This window comes from Lactuca sativa, chromosome 3 (assembly GCF_002870075.4).
Source record: "Lactuca sativa cultivar Salinas chromosome 3, Lsat_Salinas_v11, whole genome shotgun sequence".
NCBI lineage: Eukaryota > Viridiplantae > Streptophyta > Magnoliopsida > Asterales > Asteraceae > Lactuca > Lactuca sativa.
Genome location: NC_056625.2, coordinates 154,897,842 through 154,915,967, shown reverse-complemented (window position 1 = coordinate 154,915,967; position 18,126 = coordinate 154,897,842). Strand labels below are relative to the sequence as shown.

At 30.1% G+C, this 18,126-nt stretch overlaps 1 long non-coding RNA gene across 1 annotated transcript; it reads right to left on the bottom strand.

Moving 5' to 3' along the window:
* Positions 1-7,546: 7,546 nt before the first annotated feature.
* LOC128133056 (uncharacterized) lies at positions 7,547-8,229 on the bottom strand. The gene is made up of 3 exons (XR_008231247.1): positions 8,049-8,229; positions 7,874-7,961; positions 7,547-7,751 (listed from the first exon to the last, which is right to left on the bottom strand). It is a non-coding gene; the product is annotated as an uncharacterized LOC128133056 (long non-coding RNA).
* Between the last annotated feature and the right edge of the window lie 9,897 nt (positions 8,230-18,126).

Sequence of the window (18,126 nt, the reverse complement as noted above, 5' to 3'; positions counted from 1 at the left end):
CAAATCCAAAGGCCTACACTTGTTTTTTTCATACTCATCGTACAAATTTAAGTTTCTCCCTTTGCCACGCACATTCACATTCACATTCTTCGCTTGTGCTATATTTACATATACAATTAAAAAATTTAAAAATTTAAAACTTTAATATATCTAATACTTAAAAATTTCATATAACTTACAAGATTGGCAACCCGATGGTACACCGCGTGCAATCCTGTGTGGAGGTCTATCCCCACCGTCTCCTCTGTGTCCCCTCACGACTTTTGTCATCTGTTTAACAAATATTATAAACATTCAGAATATATAATAAAGCTACAAATAAGAAACATTTCAAAAGTTAACAAATATTATAAGCAATCAGGATATATATTAACAATAACATACCGTCAATCAGATTCATCACTAGAACAATATACATGTACAACATCATCATCACTGTCATAGTTTTCATTATTTATTTCTTCATCTGAAGAGTATCTATCATCATCGTCATTGTCACCGTTAATGAAATCGCCATCGTTTATATTAGGAGCAACATTCCTCCTAGCAACCACACTTGATTCACCAACTTCACCTAAAGTCGCTTGCATAGGTAAGGTGCCTAAGTCGACAACCAAGGTAAAATCAGTTGATTGAGTGTTGTTCACGACATCTATCTCATTCACAACACCGATACTTGGATGATTCCAAAGTTTTCGATGATGAACCTCTTCCACAACTCTCTGGTTATTGTTTTGAGTGGGATCTTGGAGATAAAATACTTGTTTAGCTTGTGTGGCTAAGATGTATTGTTGATCATCATACCACATTTTACCGACATACCATTCACGACAAATCGGACACCATTTACTATGCACGCAGTGTAAGAATATGCACGCAACGGACCATATGCCAACGCCTTTAATTCGTCAGTACAATCCGAAGGCACATCTTTTTGGAGACAATAAATCTGTAAGGAAATATAAGATTGTATGTTTAAGTAATAAATTAGTTTTACAATATAAATATATAACATACTTACCTTTTCTTTGAACCATGAAGGAAATTCCTTTTTGAAATCACTTTGAGGCAATTCGGATTTGAATTCACTGAATATGGGACAAAATAATTAGAGTAGTTAAAACACTATCGAAAAGGTAGTTAATAGATCAGAAACTTACGATTTGTAGCTTCTCATATCATCCTCATCGCAATTGTTTAGTACAAACCAATCCAATGATTTTTTTTGGCCTCTTTACACAGTTCAACGATTTTCTTAGCCGACATTGTTCGACATTGTGATGAGAACACAGAAAATTGCCTTTTTGGAAGGCCAGTATCATCATTTCTATCAGCACGGTTGAATTTAGTTTGCATACCATCAAGATACATAGAGCAGAATGTCAAAGCTTCGTCTGCAACATAACCCTCTTCTATTGAACCTTCTGGTTTGGCTTTGTTTCTGACATAATTTTTAAGTTTTTCATATATATTTCAAAAGGATACATCCATCTCATGTGTACAGACCCTCCAAGAATGGCTTCATCAAGTAAATGAGGAATAAGATGAATCAGTGTGTCGAAAAATGTTGGAGGATATATCAACTCAAGATTGCATAAGATCTTCACCACTTCTGTTCTGGCATTTCTCATGTCGTTAACATCCAATAACCGTGCACAATTTTTTTTTAAAGAATGTACACATGTCAATGATTGTTCTTGAAACATTTGGTGGGAGACATGCTCGAACCCCTATAGGTAGCAATCGTTGCATGAGGACGTGATGATAGTGAGACTTCATCCCAACCAAATTTGATTCAGTGTCATTAACCTTCTTCTTAAAGTTCGATCCAAAACCATTAGGTAGTCTCACTCCTTTAATGAATTGACAGAAACGTTGTCGATCAATTGGTTTGAAAGAATAAGAAGCATGTGGGAGTATTTCTTTCTTCTTGTTTTCTTCCTTGTTGTGTTTCTTCATCTTCTTGACTTTCTCTTTTAGCCATTAATCTGGTCTAAGGCCCATATTTTTCAAGTCAATTCTTGCTTCTTTTTTGTCTTTGCTTTTATCGTTCATCAGTGCAGTATTCAACACACTCTCATTCACATTCTTTGAAACATGCATAACATCATAATTGTGTTTTAGGTCGAGGGAAGACCAATACTCAAGCTCAAAGAAGATACTTCGTTTCGTCCAATTTAACTCTCTATTTTTTCTTTCATCGTCGCGCTTTCTTTTTTTACCCCCATAATCAGGATAATTCCCTGGAATTCGATCAAAGAGACAATTTACTTGCTTTAATATAGTTGCATTACTGAATCGTCTAGGACGCGGTCTTGTCTCAGGTTGACCATCAAACAATAAACTCTCCCTCCAACTATGGTTTATATTCAAGAATCTTCTGTGACCAACATAAGATATCTTGTTGGTCACATAAATGGAAGATGTGTCTTCGTTACAAGTAGGGCATGCTAAATAACCTTGACCACTCCATCCAGTCAGACTGCTACGTGCTGGGAAATCATTGATAGTCCATAACAACATCGCACACATATTGAATACAGTATTGGTTGATGCATCTCTCATTTGGACTCCTTCGACCCACAACATTTTCAACTCATCCACCAAAGCCCTCAAGTAAACATCAATGTCCTTTGCGGGTGATCTAGGACCAGGAATCAGCAAAGTTAGCATGAAAGAAGACTCTTTCATACATATCCATGGTGGTGTATTGTAGGTAGTCAATATAACCGGCCAAATACTATAATTGTTATTAAAGTTGCCGAATGGATTAAAGCCATCAGCAGCTAAACCTAGACGAACATTTCTAGTTCTTTGGGAAACCCCGGATATCTCTTATCAAATTCTTGCCATGACTTCCCATCTACCGGATGATACATCATACCATCCGTTGATCTTCCAGTATTATGCCAAATCATATCTTAAGCTGTGAATCTGGAATTATACATCCGTCGAAGTCTTGGAGTCAAAGGAAAGTACCGCAACACTTTTTGTGGTACTCGCTTCCCCTTTGTGGTTGTGTCCACCCATCTACTCTCGTTACAAATCGGGCAATTCTGCATGGAATCATTCTCCTTCCAAAACAAAGCACAATCATATTTGCAAGCATGGATGGACTCATATCCTAACCCTATCTTTCACAACTTTTTCTTAGCTTCATCGTGTGAAGTTGGAATCTTGCTCTTTGGGAAAGCAACTCTCCAAGTTGGTCAAATGAACTATTTGTCCATTTATTGATCACTTTAATATGCAACAACTTTGCCAAAAAGTTTAAAGAAGACATCTCACAATCAAGGTATAACTTGGTATTGAGCTCCTCAAACAAAAGATCAAATTTTGGGCCCATGCCTAGTCCTTCATCATATGTATTTTCTTCATTTGTATTTTGTTCCACCATAACATCATTAATTACATCAAACATCTCATTAGTTGTTGGAATGTTTATTGGAGTCGAATTGTAGCCCAAATCCGAAACAAAATGCTTCTCACCGTGATAAATTCATATAGTATATGATTTTAGAAACCTACGGTCATGTATATGAGCGTAAACCGTACTCAACAACTGTCGACACATATTCACACACTTTATGCACGGACAACGCACTTTGTCTTCAGAGTCAACTGTTTCATTATAAAAAATTAGATTGTATACATAGTTACAATAAATGTACTTTTATTAGTTTAAATATTTTTATATTTTGTTTACTCTCAATAAACGTACTTTTATTAGTTTAAATATTTTTATATTTTGTTTTATGTTGCTATTAGTAACGGTTGTTCTTAATGAAAAAGATTTTATGTTGCAATAGTATATATATACATATTATTTTTTTCAATTACAGCATTGTACTTTTAATATATTTTTTTTTTCATAGCACCATACTTTTAATAACAACATGATTTATTTATTTTGTTTTATGTTATAACTTTAAAATAGAAATGAAAATAAAATACTATAATAAACAATATAAAAAAGTATGTTGCTATTAATAACTTTTGTAATTTAAATACTTTTTACTTAATAAACTTTACTCTTAATAAACGTAGTTTTATTAGTTTAAATATTTTTATATTTTTGTTTGAGAAAAAAGCGGACGAAATATTATTTTGTTTTTTTTTTCAGTTATAGCATTGTACTTTTAATATATATACATTTCATTTTTTTTCAATTACAGAAAAAAAACTCTTATTGATCGTCATTACATTGTATTTATAGTATATATACATTTTTTTTTCAATTACAGCATTGTACTTTTAATATTATTTCGTTTTTTTATAGCACCATACTTTTAATAACAACATGATTTTATTATTTTGTTTTATGTTATAACTTTCAAATAGAAATGAAAATAAAATACTTTAATAAACAATATAAAAAAAGTATGTTGCTATTAATAACTTTTGTAGTTGAAATATTTTTTACTTAATAAACTTTACTCTCAATAAACATACTTTTATTAGTTTAAATATTTTTATATTTTGTTTTATGTTGCTATTAGTAACGTTTGTTCTTAATGAAAAACCTTTTAACTTAAAAATTAGATTGTATACAAAGTTAAATTGTATGACTTTTTGTTTGAGAAAAAAGCGGACGAAATATTATTTTGTTTTTTTTTTTCAATTACAATATTGTACTTTGAATATATATACATATTTTTTTTTTCAATTACAGAAAAAAAATCTTACCGATCGTCATTAGATTGTATTTATAGTATATATACATTTTATTTTTTTTCAATTACAGCATTATACTTTAAATATTATTTTGTTTTTTTTAATCGCACCATACTTTTAATAACAACGTGATTTTATTATTCTGTTTTATGTTATAACTTTCAAATAGAAATGAAAATAATATACTTTAATAAACAATATAAAAAAAAGTATGTTGCTATTAATAACTTTTGTAGTTGAAATATTTTTTTACTTAATAAACTTTACTCTCAATAAACGTACTTTTATTAGTTTAAATATTTTTATATTTTGTTTTATGTTGCTATTAGTAGCGTTTGTTCTTAATGAAAAACATTTTAACTTATAAATTAGATTGTATACAAAGTTAAATTGTATGACTTTTTGTTTGAGAAAGAAGCGGACGGAATATTATTTTGTTTTTTTTTTTTTCAATTACAGCATTGTACTTTTAATATATATACATTTTATTTTTTTCAATTACAGAAAAAAAACTCTTATCGATCGTCATTAGATTGTATTTATAGTATATATACATTTTATTTTTTTCAATTACAACATTCTAGTTTTAATATTATTTTGTTTTCTTTTTTGTTTTTTATAGCACCATACTTTTAATAACAACATGATTTTATTATTATGTTTTATGTTATAACTTTCAAATAGAAATGAAAATAAAATACTTTAATAAACAATATAAAAAAAAGTATGTTGCTATTAATAACTTTTGTAGTTTAAATATTTTTACTTAATAAACTTTTACTCTCAATAAACCTATTTTTATTAGTTTAAATGTTTTTATATTTTATTTTATGTTGCTATTAGTAACGTTTGTTCTTAATGAAAAACATTTTAACTTAAAAATTAGATTGTATACAAAGTTAAATTGTATGACTTTTTGTTTGAGAAAAAAAACGGACGGAATATTATTTTGTTTTTTTTTTCAATTACAGCATTGTACTTTTAATATATATACATTTTATATTTTTGCAATTACAGAAAAAAAAACTCTTATCAATCGTCATTAAATTGTATTTATAGTATATATACATTTTATTTTTTTTCAATTACAGCTTTGTACTTTAAATATTATTTTGTTTTTTTATAGCACCATACTTTTAATAACAACGTGATTTTATTATTTTGTTTTATGTTATAACTTTCAAATAGAAATGACAATAAAATACTTTAATAAACGATATAAAAAAAAGTATGTTGCTATTAATAACTTTTGTAGTTGAAATATTTTTTACTTAATAAACTTTACTCTCAATAAACATACTTTTATTAGTTTAAATATTTTTATATTTTGTTTTATGTTGCTATTAGTAACGTTTGTTCTTAATGAAAAACATTTTAACTTAAAAATTAGATTGTATACAAAGTTAAATTGTATGACTTTTTGTTTGAGAAAAAAGCGGACAGAATATTATTTTGTATTTTTTTCAATTACAGCATTGTACTTATAATATATATACATATTTTTTTTTCAATTACGGAAAAACAACTCTTATCGATCGTCATGAGATTGTATTTATAGTATATATATACATTTTATTTTTTTTTCAATTACAACATTGTACTTTAAATATTATTTTGTTTTTTTTAATAGCACCATACTTTTAATATCAACGTGATTTTATTATTCAGTTTTATGTTATAACTTTCAAATAAAAATGAAAATAATATACTTTAATAAACAATAAAAAAAAGTATGTTGCTATTAATAACTTTTGTAGTTGAAATATTTTTACTTAATAAACTTTACTCTCAATAAACGTACTTTTATTAGTTTAAATATCTTTATATTTTGTTTTATATTCCTATTAGTAACGTTTGTTCTTAATGAAAAACATTTTAATTTAAAAATTAGATTGTATACAAAGTTAAATTGTATGACTTTTTGTTTGAGAACAAAGCGGACGGAATATTATTTTGTTTTTTTTTCAATTACAGCATTGTACTTTTAATATATATACATTTTTTTTTCAATTACAGAAAAAAAACTCTTATCGATTGTCATTATATTGTATTTATAGTATATCTACATTTTTTTTTTCAATTACAGCATTGTACTTTTAATATTATTTTGTTTTTTTTTTGTTTTTTTATAGCACCATACTTTTAATAACAACGTGATTTTATTATTCTGTTTTATGTTATAACTTTCTAATAGAAATGAAAATAAAATACTTTAATAAACAATATAAAAGAGTATGTTGCTATTAATAACTTTTTTAGTTTAAATATTTTTTACTTAATAAACTTTACTCTCAATAAACGTATTTTTATTAGTTTAAATATTTTTATATTTTATTTTATGTTGCTATTAAGAACGTTTGTTCTTAATGAAAAACATTTTAACTTAAAAATTAGATTGCATACAAAGTTAAATTGTATGACTTATTGTTTGAGAAAAAAACGGACGGAATATTATTTTGTTTTTTTTTTCAATTACAGCATTGTACTTTTAATATATATACATTTTTTTTTTCAATTACAGAAAAAAAAAACTCTTGTCAAACGTCATTAAATTGTATTTATAGTATATATACATTTTATTTTTTTTTCAATTACAACATTGTACTTTGATGCACTTAAGCTAATAAACTAACGAAATAACACAACCATAACATTGTATATATACAATTTCAATTTCATATGAACCTAAACAAATTTGAATTTCATATAATATTTTAACCACAATTTCATATGTACCTAAACAAATTTGATTTTCATACAATTTCAATTTCATATAAACCAACACAAACAAACAATATACATATACCAAACCAACAATCAATATACATATACCAAACAAAAAACAACAATCAAACATATACCAAACGAACAACACAATCATACATATACCAACCAAACAACATAAGTCTATAACCAAAAGAGGAACAATTTCAATTTCAATTTCAATTTTATGAAAACTTATGCATATATATAATTTCAATTTCAATTTCAATAAAAAAAAACAACCTGTGGTTGTTTTTCTTGTAGTTCTTCTTGCTGTGATGGGGACTCCTCTTGTGAAGATCGATGGTGAGTGGCTGGTGGTCATGAGAGATAAAAAAAATCAGAAAAAAAAACAAGTTCACGAGTTGTTCCTCCGAACGTTCAAAATCAATGTTGGGTTCCAACAATAAAATACGAAGGGTGGTGAGGAAATAACCTGGAACGATGGGCGTCGGTGAACAACTCGCGGTGGGAAGCTTCTGGCGGCAGAATGGATGGTGGTGCTTCACCACCGGTGAAAACATCTAAACACCAAAAAAAACACTCAAATTGGGGGTAAAAATCATTAGCACACATCAATATTCAATGAAATAGGAGTAGAAAAGGTTTACCTGGGGCTAATCGTTGGCTAAGAGGGCTGGAATCGTTTTTTCGTCAGAGGGATAGAAACATCTGTGTCGTTGTGCAAATGAACGAACGCTGCATCATTCTTTAGGGTAAACCCCTATGTCGACGACAAGTCGTCCGTATAGGGTCACATAAACGATGTCGTTTCAATTATTTGCTGAAACAAAAAAAAAATATTAAAAATTAAAATCCTATGGCAACGACAGGCGTCGGGTATAAGGTACACAAAACTACATCGTTTTATTTTTCTAGCACATGGATTAAAAATAAATGGAAAATATATTTTTCGACACCTATACCAACGACTTGTCGTCAGTATTGAATCTAAGAATACCGCTTTCATCGTTCCCGCCAGACTTTTGCCGACGACATGTCGTCGGCATAGGGGTCCAGGTGAAAGTAAATTGGTCAAATTTCGCAAAAGGTATCGTAAGTTGGTCAAAGTTCGCAAAAGGTATGGCAACGACATGTCGTCAGCATAGGGTACTTTTAGCGACGACATGTGTCGTCGGGATAAGTGTCGTCTGCATTGGTCCGTTTCTTTAAAGTGTACCCGAAGACTGTATATGTAACTTTTGGGTTTATATGGAAGTAACTCTTAGCACTATGTTGATAGTAAAGTGAGAAACAGAGACTTGAAGAGCTATTAGCTCCTTGAAAGCATTTACACAGTAATCATGTTTCCCCTTTTGGCCAAAAGCATGCAATAACCGGTTAAAAGCAACTATTGAAGGCAATGGACGCTTATCCTTCATCGCCACAAACATTTTAACATTATCATCCTCATTTTAAAAATCCCCATTTGTAGACCTAGACCTAGAATGATATAACCCAAACTTGCCACACGAATTTGAAATAAATTTTGCTAAAATCAGATTCTCTTGCCACATTTTTCTAAACGACGAATGTTTATGAAATAAGAAACTCGGGTTGATGATACCTTTCACCGTCGACATGAGCACAGAACCACACTTTTCTCTGTAAATCATCGCTGACATGATTTCTGCACATCATGCGTTTATGCAAATACCCAGAGGATCTTCATATTTAACCGACAGAAGCACACACCATATTTCAGTTCAAGTTAAATTACAAAATGGTCCCTATGTTTATGTACTTTTTTTTCAATCAAGTCATTAGTTTTCAATTTTTTATTATGGAACATCCTTTGCTATTTTTATGTCACGGTTTTTGTCCATCTTTAAAGATGAATGCCTATATAGCCCTCTTATTAATTTATTCATCTTTAAGTTTTTATATTTTTTTTATTTTAAAAAATAGGCCCTACATTCCCTTCCCCCTTCTCTAGTTCACCTAGGTTTTATCTCTAAAAGAAAAATGGTTCTTTTTAATTTAGTCAAAGTAGCTTTAACTCCGATGCAACATCAAATAATTAGTTCGTGATCTTATTCTTTTCAAACATATAGATTTCGACTAAACTAAAAGCTGCTTACCAGAAATACTTGCGTTTATTTTAATTTCAAAACACACATGCTTTTCGAACCCATTTTTTTAATTTACTTAGTCAAAAACCAACATAAACCTCTTAGCATCTCCACGTAGTCGTATTCACAACATGAAAATCGCATAATCATAACAACTTGACTCTAATGTTATATTTGTAAGCTAGTAAGCCATATTCATATTGTTCGTCAATTTCATGAAACATCATACCTCTTTCTTCAATTTACCTGAGAAAAGAAAACCATATTCACAAAATTAGGAATTCAGTCAGAGAAAATAACAAAATATCTAAAAACATAACCGGGCTCGTGCAATAAATTAACTAACAAACTACTAAAATCGTATAATTACAAGGAAAACCAAGCTCCTGACGCTCGAAAAGTTCGCCGACCCTCATTTATTGTTCCTTTTTTCTTGTGTCAAATTCAACCATTAACCAACCTGTTGCCAAAAAAACTAGTAATAAAAAGAGCTTTTGTCAGCAGCATCGGAGAGAGTCTTCGATTTTGTGATGAAGATAAACCAGAAGGCGGAAGGAAGAAGCATAGGGATGGAGGAGGGGTTGGATGGGAGGGTGGGGTCCATCATGTTTTTCACATAAAAATAATAAACAAATTCAAAACAAATAAAAAAAAACTAAGAATGAAAAAATAGTCATTTTCTCTTTGTCAAGGACCAAAACTATGATAGAAAAATACCATAAAGACGTTTCATGTTCAAATTGAAAACTTGGGATTTAATTCAAAAAATATATAACCGTATGGACCATTTATGAAATTTACCCTTCAATTTATCTAATTGGCAAAAAATGAATTGAAAAAAAAAAAAAAAAACATAATTAAAGTCGCATATTTTCTAAAATGACCATTTTGTTACATAAACTTAAAAAAAGTAAATAAATAGAAAACGTTAACCTTTGATAGTATTCGCAAAAATAATTTCAGAATATTCATTTTGTATTTAATGAAAACTTATACTCAAATCCGGATTTTATTGTTCACCTGAAGTTCAATTTGGATTTTGTTTAAGCTCAAAAATTTTAAAAATATAAATAAGTTTGTTGACGATTACTTCCTCGACTGCATATAAATTGTCTAATAAAAAAACAAATTATAATGGAGGACATTTCACGTCCTTAGCTTGAGGAAATCTGTTAGGCACATAAATGTAAGATGTGTCCATCAAACAATTAAACTTTCCCTCCAACATCGCAAAACTACGTTGTTTTATTTTTCTAGCACATGGATTAAAAATAAATGGAAAATATATATTTTGATACCTATACCGACGACTTTGTCGTCGATATTGTCGTCGATATTGAATTTAAGAATACCGCCGGTATTTTCATCGTTCCCGTCAGACTTTTGCCGACGACATGTCGTCCGCATAGGGGTCCAGGTCAAAGTAAATTGGTCAAAGTTCGTAAAAGGTATGATGACGACATGTCGTCTGCATAGGGGTACTTTTAGTGACGACATGTGTCGTCGAGATAAGTGTCGTCTGCATAGGTCCGTTTCTTTGTAGTGTATCCGAAGACTGTATATGTAACTTTTGAGTTTATATGGAAGCAACTCTTCAGCAGCACTATGCTGATAGTGAAGTGAGTAACAGAGACTTGAAGAGCTATTAGCTCCTTGAAAGCATTTACACAGTAATCATGATTCCCCTTTTTGCCAAAAGCATGCAATAACCGGTTAAAAGCAACTATCGAAGGCAATGGACGCTTATCCTTCATCGCCATAAACATTTTGACATTATCATTCTCATTTACAATATCCCAATTTGTAGACCTAGACCTAGACTTATCTAACCCAAACTCGCCACACGAATTTGAAATAAATTTTGCTAAAATCAGTTTCTCTTGCCACATTTTTCTAAACGACGAATGTTTATGAACTAAAAAACTCGGGTTGATGATACCTTTAGCCGTCGAGATGAGCACATAACCAAACTTTATTCTTTAAATCATCACCACCATGGTTTCTACACAGCATGCGTTTATGCAAATCAACAGAGGATCTTCATATTTAACAGACACAAGCACATGTCATATTTCAATTCTAGTTAAATTACAAAATGGTCCCTCTGTTTATGTACTTTTTATTTTTTTCAATCAAGTCACTAGTTTAAAATTTTTTTATTATGGAACATCCTTTGCTACTTTTTATGTCACGGTTTTGGTCCATCTTTAAAGATGAATGCCTATATAGCCCTCTTATTAATTTATTCATTTTTAAGATTTTATATTTTTTATTTTAAAAAATAGGCCCTACATTCCCTTCCCCCTTCTAGTTCACCTAGGTTTTATCTCTAAAAGAAAAATGGTTCTTTTTAATTTAGTCAAGATAGCTTTAAATCTGATGCAACATCAAATAATTAGTCCGTGATCTTATTCTTTTCTAACATATAGATTTCGACTAAAGTCAAAACTGCTTACTCGAAATAGTTGCGTTTATTTTAAATTCAAAACACACATGCTTTTTTAAACCATTTTTTTAATTTACTTAGTGAATAACCAACATAAACCTCTTAGCATCTCCACATAGTCGTATTCACAACATGAAAATCGCATAATCATAACCACTTGACTCTAATGTTATATTCGTAAGCTAGTAAGTCATATTCATATTGTTCGTCAATTTCATGAAACATCATACCTCTTTCTTCCATTTACCTGAGAAAAAGAAAACCATATTCACAAAATTAGGAATTTAGTCGGAGAAGATAACAAAATATCTAAAAAAGAACGGCTCGTGCAATAAATTAACTAAGAAACTACTAAAATCGAATCATTACAAGGAAAACCAAGCTCACGAGGCTCGAAAAGTTCGCCGACCCTCATTTATTGTTCCGTTTTTTTCTTGTGTCAAATTCAACCATTAACCAACCTGTTGCTAAAAAACTAGTAATAAAAAGAGCTTTTGTCAGCAGTATCGGAGGGAGAAGGAGAGTCTTCGGTTTTGTAATGGAGATAAACTAGAAGGCGGAAGGAAGAAGCATAGGGACGGAGGAGAGGTTGGATGGGAGGGGGGGTCCATCATGTTTTTCACATAAAAATAATAATCAAATTCAAAACAAATAAAAAAAACTAAGAATCTAAAAATAGTCATTTTATCTTTGTCAAGGACCAAAACTATGACAGAAAAATACTATAAGGACGTTTCATGTTCAAATTGAAAACTTGGGATTTAATTCAAAAAATATATAACCGTCGGGACCATTTATGAAATTTACCCTTCAATTTATCTAATTGGCAAAAAATGAATTAAAAAATAAGAAACAAAACATAATTAAAGTCGCATATTTTCTAAAATTACCATTTTATTACATAAACTAAAAAAAAAGTATATAAATAGAAAACGTTAGTCTTTGATACTTCGCAAAAATAATTTCAGAATAGTCATTTTGTATTTAATGAAAACTTATACCCCACGCCGGATTTTATTGTTCACCTAAAGTTCAATTTGGATTTTGTTTAACCTCAAAAATTTTAAAACAATATATAAGATTGTTGATGATTAACTCCTCGACTGCATATAAATTGTCTAATAAAAAAACAAATTATAATGGAGGACATTTCAGGTTCTTAGCTTGAGAAAGCCTGTTAGGCACATAAATGGAAGATGTGTCCATCAAACAATCAAACTCTAATGTTATATTCGTAAGGTAGTAAGCCATATTCATATTTTTCGTCAATTTCATGAAACATTATACCTCTTTCTTCAATTTACCTGAGAAAAGAAAACCATATTCACAAAATTAGGAATTCAATCGGAGAAAATAGCAAAATATCTAAAAATGAGAATCGGGCTCGCACAATAAATTAACTAACAAACTACTAAAATCGTATAATTACAAGGAAACCCAAGCTCCCTAGGCTCGAAAAGTTCGCCGACCCTCATTTATTGTCAGCAGCATCGAAGGGAGAAGGAGAGTCTTCGATTTTGTAATGGAGATAAACCAGAAGACAGAAGGAAGAAGCAAAGAGACGGAGGAGGGGTTGGATGGGAGGGTGGGGTCCATCATGTTTTTCACATAAAAATAATAAACAAAATAAAAACAAATAAAAAAAACTAAAAAGGAAAAAATAGTCATTTTATCTTTGTCAATGACCAAAACTATGACAGAAAAATACCATAAGGACGTTTCATGTTCAAATTGAAAACTTGGGATTTAATTCAAAAAAATAAATATAACCATATGGACCATTTATGAAATTTACCCTTCAATTTATCTAATTGGTAAAAATTGAATTAAATAGAAAAAAGAAAAAAAAATCATAATTAAAGTCGCATATTTTCAAAAATGACAATTTTATTACATAAACTGAAAAAAAAGTAAATAAATAAAAAACGTTAACCTTTGATACTATTCGCAAAAATAATTTCGAAATATTCATTTTGTATTTAATGAAAACTTATACGCAACGCTGGATTTTATTGTTCACATAAAGTTCAATTTGGATTTTGTTTGAGCTCAAAAATTTTAAATATATATATATATATATATATATATATATATATATATATATATATATATATATATATATATATAATTGTTGCAATTACTTCCTCGACTGCATAAAAATTATCTAATAAAAAAACAAATTATAATGGAGGACGTTTCACGTCCTTAGCCTGAGGAAGCCTGTTAGGCACATAAATGGAAGATGTGTCCATCAAACAATTAAACTCTCCCTCCAACATCGCAAAACTACATCGTTTTATTTTTCTAGAACATGGATTAAAAATAAATGGAAAATATATATTTTGATTCTTATACCGACGACTTGTTGTCGGTATTCAATTTAAGAATACTGCCAGTATTTTCATCGTTCCCGCCAGACTTTTTCCATAGACATGTCGTCGACATAGGTTCCAGGTCAAAATAAATTGGTCAAAGTTCGCAAAAGGTATGGCGACGACATGTCGTCTTCATAGGGGTACTTTTAGCGACGACATGTGTCATCAGGATAAGTGTCGTTTGCATAGGTCCGTTTCTTTGTAGTGTACCCGAAGATTGTATATGTAACTTTTGAGTTTATATGGAAGCAATTCTTCAGCACTATGCTGATATTGAAGTGAGAAACAGACACTTGAAGAGCTATTAGCTCTTTGAAAGCATTTAAATAGTAATCATGCTTCTCCTTTTGGCCAAAAGCATGCAATAACCGGTTAAAATCAGCTATTGAAGGCAACGGACGCTTATCTTTCATCGCCACAAACATTTTAACATTATCATCCTCATTTTGAAATAAATTTTGCTAAAATCAGTTTCTCTTGCCACATTTTTCTAAACGACGAATGTTTCTGAAATAAGAAACTCAGGTTGATGTTACCTTTCGTCGTCGAGATGAGCACAGAGCCAAACTTTTTCTCTGTTAATCATCGCCACCATGGTTTCTGCATAGCATGCATTTATGCAAATCACCAGTGGATCTTCATATTTAACATAGACAAGCACACGCCATATTTCAATTCAAGTTAAAATACAAAATGGTCCCTATGTTTATGTACTTGTTTTTTCTATCAAGTCACTAGTTTTCAATTTTTTATTATAGAACATCCTTTGCTATTTTTTATGTCACATTTTTGGTCCATCGTAAAGATGAATGAATATATAGTCCTCTTATTAATTTATTCATCTTTAAGTGTTTATTTTTTTTTTATTTTAAAAAATAGGCCCTACATTCCCTTCCCCTCCCGGTTCACCTAGGTTTTATCTCTAAAAGAAAAATGGTTCTTTTTAATTTAGTCAAAATAGCTTTAACTCCGATGCAACATCAAATAATTAGTCCGTGATCTTATTCTTTTCAAACGTATAGATTTCGACTAAAGTCAAAACTGCTTACCAGAAATAGTTGCGTTTATTTTGAATTCAAAACACACATGCTTTTCTAACCCATTTTTTTAATTTACTTAGTGAAAAACCAACATAAACCTCTTAGCATTTCCACGTAGTCGTATTCACAAAATGATAATCGCATCATCATAACAACTTGACTCTAATGTTATATTCGTAAGGTAGTAAGCCATATTCATATTTTTCGTCAATTTCATGAAACATTATACCTCTTTCTTCAATTTACCTGAGAAAAAGAAAACTATATTCACAAAATTAGGAATTTAGTAGGAGAAAAGAGCAAAATATCTAAAAATGAGAATCGGGCTCGCGCAATAAATTAACTAACAAACTACTAAAATCGTATAATTACAAGGAAACCCAAGCTCCCGAGGCTCGAAAAGTTCGCCGACCCTCATTTATGGAAAAAATTTAGGAGGTTGGAGAAACTTTTTCTGAATACCTCATTCATTGAACTCATTTTGACAACTTTCGACACATTGAGAAAAATGAAAATGATTGTGCAATTTAAAAGGAATTAGTATTCATTACTCCGCAAAAACGAGTTACCAGTCTGCGTTACTGACTTTTCAGTCTGCATAACTGACTTGTCAGTCCGCATAACTGACTTATCAGTCCGCATAACGGATTTGGCAGTCCACGTTACTGACTTTTCAGTCCACGTTACTGACTTGTCAGTCCGCATAAGTGAGTTGAAAGGCCTCATAACTAACTTCAAAGTCCGCATAACTAACTTGACAGTCCGCGTTACTGACTTGTCATTCCACATAACTGAGTTGACAGACCTCCACTACTTTTTTTTTCTTTGTTTTGGTGATTTTCTTCAATTTTGGTGTGGATTGCAACTAAAAGATTAACATGTTAAATAATTATAAACAACATAATATTTTATAAATATACCAAATTTAAAAGATGAGTTTTGTACCATTGTGAACGAAATCCGCTAATACCATGCAACACCCCTCTTTTGTTGTGACCTAACAATAGGAGTCATTTCTTTTGTGTGATGTTCACCCACGTCCGATGACGGCTCAACATGCGTAGGTGTACGCCCAAATTCCCCCTCCAAACCATGAGTACCTATATCATCATAGTCCAACTGTGTACCATGGTAATATTTTTCTTCCTCCTCTTCATTTTGTTAGGTTTTATGTACTCTAACATTCCTATGGTGCACATACAAGCCTAATGTTTTAGATCTAAGTTTTCTATAATTATAGATGCAATAAACATTTTCCAAAGCATGAAGCCTAAACTAGCATGTAAGGTGATATTTGAATCATAAAAACTAGTTAGAATATTACCTTGTGTAGTAGCTTGAATAAATTGGCCTCTAGAAAGCTTAACACCAATAGTGTGATGTCTCAAATACAATCAGAAAACACGAAGAACAACTAGGATGAATATGGTGAGGTTATGGAGACTAACAATCGGTTCTCTTTTCTTGGAGTATATCGTGTAACCGATTTTAGTACATGTATATATATATATATATATATATATATATATATATATATATATATATATATATATAATTCCAAGGGTCATGGCTAACCCTAGTCCATACCCAAAAGCGTATGATCCACCCATTTGATTTGGATAACCACTTCATGGACTAACTCATAAGCCCATCACAAATCAATCATGGATCATTAGTCCAAAGGTCATGGGTAACCCTAGTCTATAAGCCCATCACATATATATATATATATATATATATATATATATATATATATATATATATATATATATATATATATATATATATATATATATATATATATTAAGTATAATATATTAATTAAGGAATCATATTATTTAATTAGTACTGATCAAGAATTAATTTAAGAATTAAATTAGTGATCAAAAAAGACTAATAAAATTAATACATATGGATTGGGCTAATGATCCATGATTGATTTGTGATGGGCTTATGGGTTAGTCCATGAAGTGGTTATCCAAATCAAATGGTTGGATCATACGCTTATGTATTATATATATATATATATATATATATATATATATATATATATATATATATATATATATATATATAATCATAATTAACCTCTTACTCAAATATCCTTCCTAACATATTGCTTTGATGAATGCAACCCAAATGGACCATACTACTATCGGGTCAAGTACATACCAATTATAGTTATGGTCATAGACACCTTTTCTAACAGTCTCCCACTTGGGTAAGTCTAATAACTATAATTGCCAATGTACCTTAAAATCCGATTAGCAATCGTAGCTCTCAAAAGACCGTTGTCGAACTCTGATGCGTCCATTAGATAAGTGATCATATAATCCTCTGTTCTACAAGATATCATGCAGAAAAATACATGGAACATAGTCATACTTATTTTCCTCAGTTTGTTTCCCGATTTCCGATTTGTCTGACATAGAACTTAGTTGAACATATCAATAAAGTTCTGACTGGGCCCAACACATAAGTCAAAACAAAATCGTCGAGGGGCCCAAGATATCGCTTTTAATCCTCATAGGATAAAAGGAACAGATTAACTTCAACTTATATGCTTGTGCTAACTATTCATCTCAGTAATTTAACAGTTTGTATAACAAAATGAAATAATTTGAGGAAAAATATCTTTTGCTCGACAAGTTACAAAAGGTTTTAAAATCTTTATTTAAATAATTTTTGTATTAATATATATATATATATATATATATATATATATATATATATATATATATATATATATATATATA